The sequence below is a fragment of the Petaurus breviceps genome, unplaced genomic scaffold (genome assembly GCF_028583685.1).
Source record: "Petaurus breviceps papuanus isolate PSGF00001 unplaced genomic scaffold, PetGlider_PUasm1.0 91133, whole genome shotgun sequence".
NCBI classification, from domain to species: domain Eukaryota; kingdom Metazoa; phylum Chordata; class Mammalia; order Diprotodontia; family Petauridae; genus Petaurus; species Petaurus breviceps.
In genome coordinates this window covers 17,614,713-17,620,412 of record NW_027187419.1, presented here as the reverse complement: position 1 = coordinate 17,620,412, position 5,700 = coordinate 17,614,713, and the positions used below count along the sequence as shown (strand labels likewise).

Sequence of the window (5,700 nt, the reverse complement as noted above, 5' to 3'; positions counted from 1 at the left end):
ATCTATCTATCTATCTATCTATCTATCTATCTATCTATCTATCTATCTATCTATCTATCTATCATCTATCTATACATATAGATGTTTCTCCTCCCCCTAACATCACGTCTTTAAATTATATAGGCTTGAATAGAAAGACTTTTCTCCAAAAGAAAATTGTGGACCTGGTAGGGTCATGGAGTTAGCCTGGGATGAGCTTTTGCTGTCCACTGCTTCTCTTTGGGGTCCTTAGGAAGATTCATATGATGTACCCCTTAAAATGGTAAACCCCTTCTCACTGAAAGAACTTGAAACAGTGTGCAGAGGAACATTTTTATTAGGCTTTCAGCAAGAAAGTGGGTGTGGTGCTCACCAGGGACACACCCACACTGTTGGCCAAGCAAGAGTAAGGTTATACAGTTCTGTCCTTCCTGGTAGACTTAGGGTTAGTCAAATTCCTCACTTTATTTCCCTTAATATATGCCGTTTATATGCAGATTACATTGGCATGGTAGTGAGGATACTTGAGACCTGACCTCTTCTAAGGTCAGAGCTGTGTGCCACACCCCCACCTTTCTAGTTCCTTCTGGCCATTGTCATAGTTCCAGGAAGGCCAGGGTTTTAGAGATAATAGAAAGCTTCCCCAGAGCTATTGATTATTTTCCAATAGCTTTTGTGGGAGCAAACAAGATCCCATTATATCCCCTCTTACAGTAATAATGTATTGAATTCACCTTCTTTCCATTTTCAATGAGAAGGCAGAATGTAAGGACCACTGCTAGCAGATCCTTCACTGTTCTGTATTTGCAAATCTTTGCTGATGACATATTTGGGATCTGGGGCAAAGCTGGGCGTAGGGCACATGACCCCCTTGAGGTAAAAAAGATGGAAGGCTTTTAGGACTTGGTGTGGGGGAGTTACTCTGTGATAAAGGTTCTCTGGGAGGCACTTTGGGAGGCCTGTCTTGGCCACTATATTATACATGTCCTCATTCTGGTTTCTCTGCTCCCTTTCCCCTCCCCCAACCAGCTCTCCTTCACAGAAGTAAGCAAACTGTGAGGTTTAGCCATGCCTAGGGAAACTCAGGTCCTTGAATATCAACATGTGTACCTACCAATCACTGATTTTAGCCTCTGCAAGTTCTTGCTTACAAAGTTTGCCTTTAAAAGCTGAGGCTTTGCCCAGGCTGGGCTGTTCGATTTGGGGTAGGGCCCCAAGCAGTCAACAAGATGCCAAAAAAGGGTCCACTTCTAAATTGTTACTTGGGTCTTGCTCCTGTTTCGGGTACAACAACTATAGGTGTTGGAAGTAACTTCTGCTGACCACCTTCTATAATCTGGCTTCCCTGGGCTGGCAAGTATGGGAACCCTGGGGGGACTTCTGGTTTGTCTTCATCTGAATCAAGAGAAGTTCTGTGTAAATTGCTGGACAGCCTTGAGGCTGACTTGTTAAAGGATCCAGGTGGTCTGGAACAGGACCTTTGTAATTTCCATAATTTCCAGTGGGACTGCTGAAGAGCAGGAGTTTGAGTTTTTTTGATGGCCTCCCATCTTCTATAGCTTGGGCGTCAAAATATGCAGAATTGATCTGCCCAAACCCACGGAAGCACCATCTGCCTGGAACCCCTTATTTAAAGACAGAAAGTGAATAGTCTTCTAAAGGATGTGTCTGAACTCGTTATAAATTCCACCTTGCAGTCTGTCATCTGGAGAAAAGTCCTCTGAGATAGGCAGGAGGGGTAGGTGCCTGGAACCCTGCTCACCAGAAGTCACCAAGGAAAACTGCGAAGACCTGTTCTTTAAGGGTGTGAGAGGGGACCTGCTATAAGCATCATGGTCCCCAGTCACAGAAAGTTCCTTAGTACCACAAACTACATGGCCCTCTTCATTCTTCTGAAAATCTTCACTGGGGGATAGAATGAGAGACTTCAAGGCAGACTTCTCAGAGATGGAGTCTGGAAACAGATTTTGGCAAAACAGTGGCCGTTCACTGGGGCAGGTTTTGAAATGTACCCAAAGGTTGTCAGGTGCTGCTGGGTGGTGGGATTCAGGTTGTAGGTCATGGTTATCGGGTCAATATTTTAAAAGTTGTTCTTGGGCAGCTAGGTGGTGCAGTAAATAGAGCACTGGCCCTGGAGTCAGAAGGACCTGAATTCAAATCTAGCCTCAGACGCTAAACACTTACTAGCCGTAGGACCTTGGGGAAGTCACAACCCCAATTGCCTTGCCTTTCCCCCTGCAAAAAAGCAAAAATATAAAAAATAAAAGTTATTCTCAAACCCTTTGTGGCTTCAGGTCTTCAGGCTCCCCATGGCTTGGCCATTCCGTAGAAATCCACTCTTTAATGGGAGTCCGATTTCCTGAGCAGCAACTCCTGCTGATTGACATTATGCCTCCACACTTTTGCAGGTCAGGGATTTTCAGCTTGCCAGCAGCTTTCATTCCCTCAGCGGATCCCCGATGGCCACAGCCTCCGCCACTTGTCTTCTGGTCTGTCCCGGCTGCCTCAGCAGCCCGGCCAGAAGGGCCTGGACATTGGGCAATCGGAGACACTGCCTGCCTGCCCCTAGAGCCTGTCCCTGGTTGATTTTAGGCTTCTGAGTCATCTTCTGATTTTGGGTTCCCATGGTCAAAAAAAATCACCAGGTGGCTTTTCCCTGGACAGGTGCCTCATGACATTTAGTTATGTTACTCAAGGTTTGAAGCACATTTTGATAAGGCAATCCTAAGACTGATTATGCAATGCTCCATTAGTGAGAGGCAGAATTGTTGAGAGTTTGGTTTCTTTGGGATAGATAGTAGAGAAAGACTGTAAAGAATTAACATGATTGAAGTGTCAGTTGCTCTACATAGCAGCTTCTTCCCAGAGTCCTTCTCTCCTTTCTGGCCTGAACCACATATTTTTTTTCAACTGCATAATCTTCTTTTTTTTTGCTTTTTAGAAGAGGGAGGGCAGTTGGGGTTATGTGACTTGCCCAAAGTCACATGGCTAGTAAGTGTTAAGTACCTGAGGCTGAATTTGAAGGGTCCTCCTGACTCCAGGGCCTGTGCTCTATTTACTGCACCACCTAGCCACCCCTGCATGTCTTCATTCTTAATGCTGGAAGTCAAGAGACCAAGTTCTCCTCTCCAGTTCTTGACAACTCTCTGGCTCATGCAGGTATAGATTATTGAATAATTGAATTCCACTGATGCAGAGTCTTCCAAAATGGGGATTAGTGCCTTGAGTTCTAGTAAAGCTTGTCCATTGAGCACAGGCTTGGTCTATTCCTGGGATCATACTCAAAGACTTCCATGGTAGAACCTTCTAGAACATGTACTCTGCTGGCATAGTCTTTGAAAATATAAGATCAAATCCATACTGAAGAGGTTACCCACTAAGAGGGTTAGGGTTGCTCTGGAGACCCCAAAATACCAACATTCAGCTAGGTCCTGCCGAATGAATTTGACTCAAGTCTTCTCAGTCAAAGAAAAGTAAAGTTTATTAAAAGTTTGCTTGTATTAGACACAGAGTAAATCTGTGCTAGGTAATTCTACGGTGCTCTCACTATTCTATGGCGCTCTCACGAACATGAAAACAGCAGGGGGTCTTATATACAGAAGGTTGTGGGAAGAATCTAGGGGTGGTCTAGGGCAGAATTTGGGGAGGGTCTTTAGGAGGAGTTAATGAGGGCAATAAGTGATTAAGGGTGGGAGGCCACCTGGAGATTACAGACAATGGTGGGCTAGGCCAGTTCAAGGGTGGATAGATATTTTGATAGGCTCAAGGGTGGGAAATAGATGAACAATGGAGGGCTAGGCTAGTAACTAGGCTAGAGTTAGTAGTTAGCATTTAGTAACTAGGCTAGAGGTCTAGGCCCAGCCACAATGTAAGGCTTATTGTTTCATGCAAATGCCTCATCAAATGAGACAATTTAATCAGAGTCCAAGGGAGGTTCCCAGAACCTGCCCCTCAAGGACCCAAGGAGAGGTCAAGGGGGCTCCCAGAGCACATTCCTCATCAATACCACAATGAGGCACTATGTAGAATTTTTGGGGGAGAATTCATCCATACTTCCTCTTAAGATAATTCTGTTTCTTACTATTTAAAGTAGAGATAAATATTTTTCTATCTACTATTTTGTAGGTAATAAATAATATTATAAGCATCAAATTATTGGTTATCAAATGATACTGAGTATATGAAAGCTCTTTGTAACCATAAAGTATCATATGGCTTAAGCTATGATTATTTCTCCAGGCATGTTGCAAATTTGAATCCTTGTAGCCAGGAAGATATGAAGATATAAGTGCCTTATCTAAGGTCACACACAAAGCAGGTAGCAAGGGTGGAATTTGAACCAGGATTAGGATTTAAACCAAAGTCATGTAGCTCCCTTCCACTTTGGACTTGGAAAACCTGTAACTAACATATTTCCTCTCATCTTGTTACTATTACATAAACATGTATAGTATTATTTTTAAAAGATCTTGAATTTATATATTTTTGGCCAGATGTGACTATTTCCTCCTCAGAAAAAAAGGACCTTGAAATTCTAATAAAACTTTTTCTTGACAATTTAATTGGTCTCCCCCAGAAAATGTTATAAAGTCAAGCATGCAGGAATTAGAATCATCTGAATTCAATTTCTCTTAGAATACACATGAATTTGATAGCAATGGAGAGGTGTGGCTGGCAAAATGCATTTAATTTTTCCTAAACATAATCTCCTAAAAACCTCTAAGATGTGTAGAAAATTCCAGATATTTCTGGGACCAGTGTTCTCTATAAAACTTTGGAGAGCTAATTATGTTGAGTGTATTATCCGGGAAGAGAGATGTTCCAGGACTATTTATGCCATGGAAGTTTGTATTACTTGTTAGAAATTAGTTTGGCATGGACCTTTCACTATGAGAGATACTAAGTTTTATAAACTCTGCTAAATTTCTGTATCCAAAATGGAATTATGCAATCAAATTCTACTTGTGAATTGCCTAAAATAACAAAGAATAATCTTAGCTATTCCACAAATAATGAGTTGTTTTCATCATATTACATTCCAGTACAGTTGCAACTTCCATGAGATCAGAACAATTTTGACTTAATATCCCTAGTCATGCCTTCTACTTTGAAGTTGCTTAACAGACTTTTATTGCATTTAATTAAACTGTATTGAGTACATTAAATTCTGAGCTCAATTCACTTTTCTTCAATCAAACAAACTTTTGACTAACTCCTGATTACCTTGGAGATATGACACAGTGCAGTATGCTTTCTTGACCATGGTTTTATGGTTACATTCTTGTTTTGATAAATTTGTTGACTATACTGTATCCTGGCAATGAGGAAAGTTGATATTTATATAGATGATAGCAAAGCTCTCTCTCTCATACACACACACACACATGATTCTATACATATATGTATATATACATACACTTGTATATACATATATGTGTATATGTATGTATATGTAAATGTCCTTTGATTCTCACAAAACCTTTGATAAGTGGGTTCTAGTAATATCTCTATTTTACAGATCAGGCTACTGAGATCCTGAGTAGTAAAATGATGTGTCCATACATATGTATAGCAAGATAAGGTAATTTCTGCCTGATAATATGTTGCTGATGTTAAGAGGAAAAAGTCAGTTTTGAACAAAATATCCACATCTGACTTATTAGGTCCTTTTTTAAAGGAAAGAGAATAAAATTCCTTCTCTCAAAAATTAAGTTAATTCAA

At 41.1% G+C, this 5,700-nt stretch overlaps 1 pseudogene; it reads right to left on the bottom strand.

Moving 5' to 3' along the window:
• Positions 1-635: 635 nt before the first annotated feature.
• LOC138154864 (ERBB receptor feedback inhibitor 1-like) lies at positions 636-5,242 on the bottom strand (annotated as a pseudogene).
• Between the last annotated feature and the right edge of the window lie 458 nt (positions 5,243-5,700).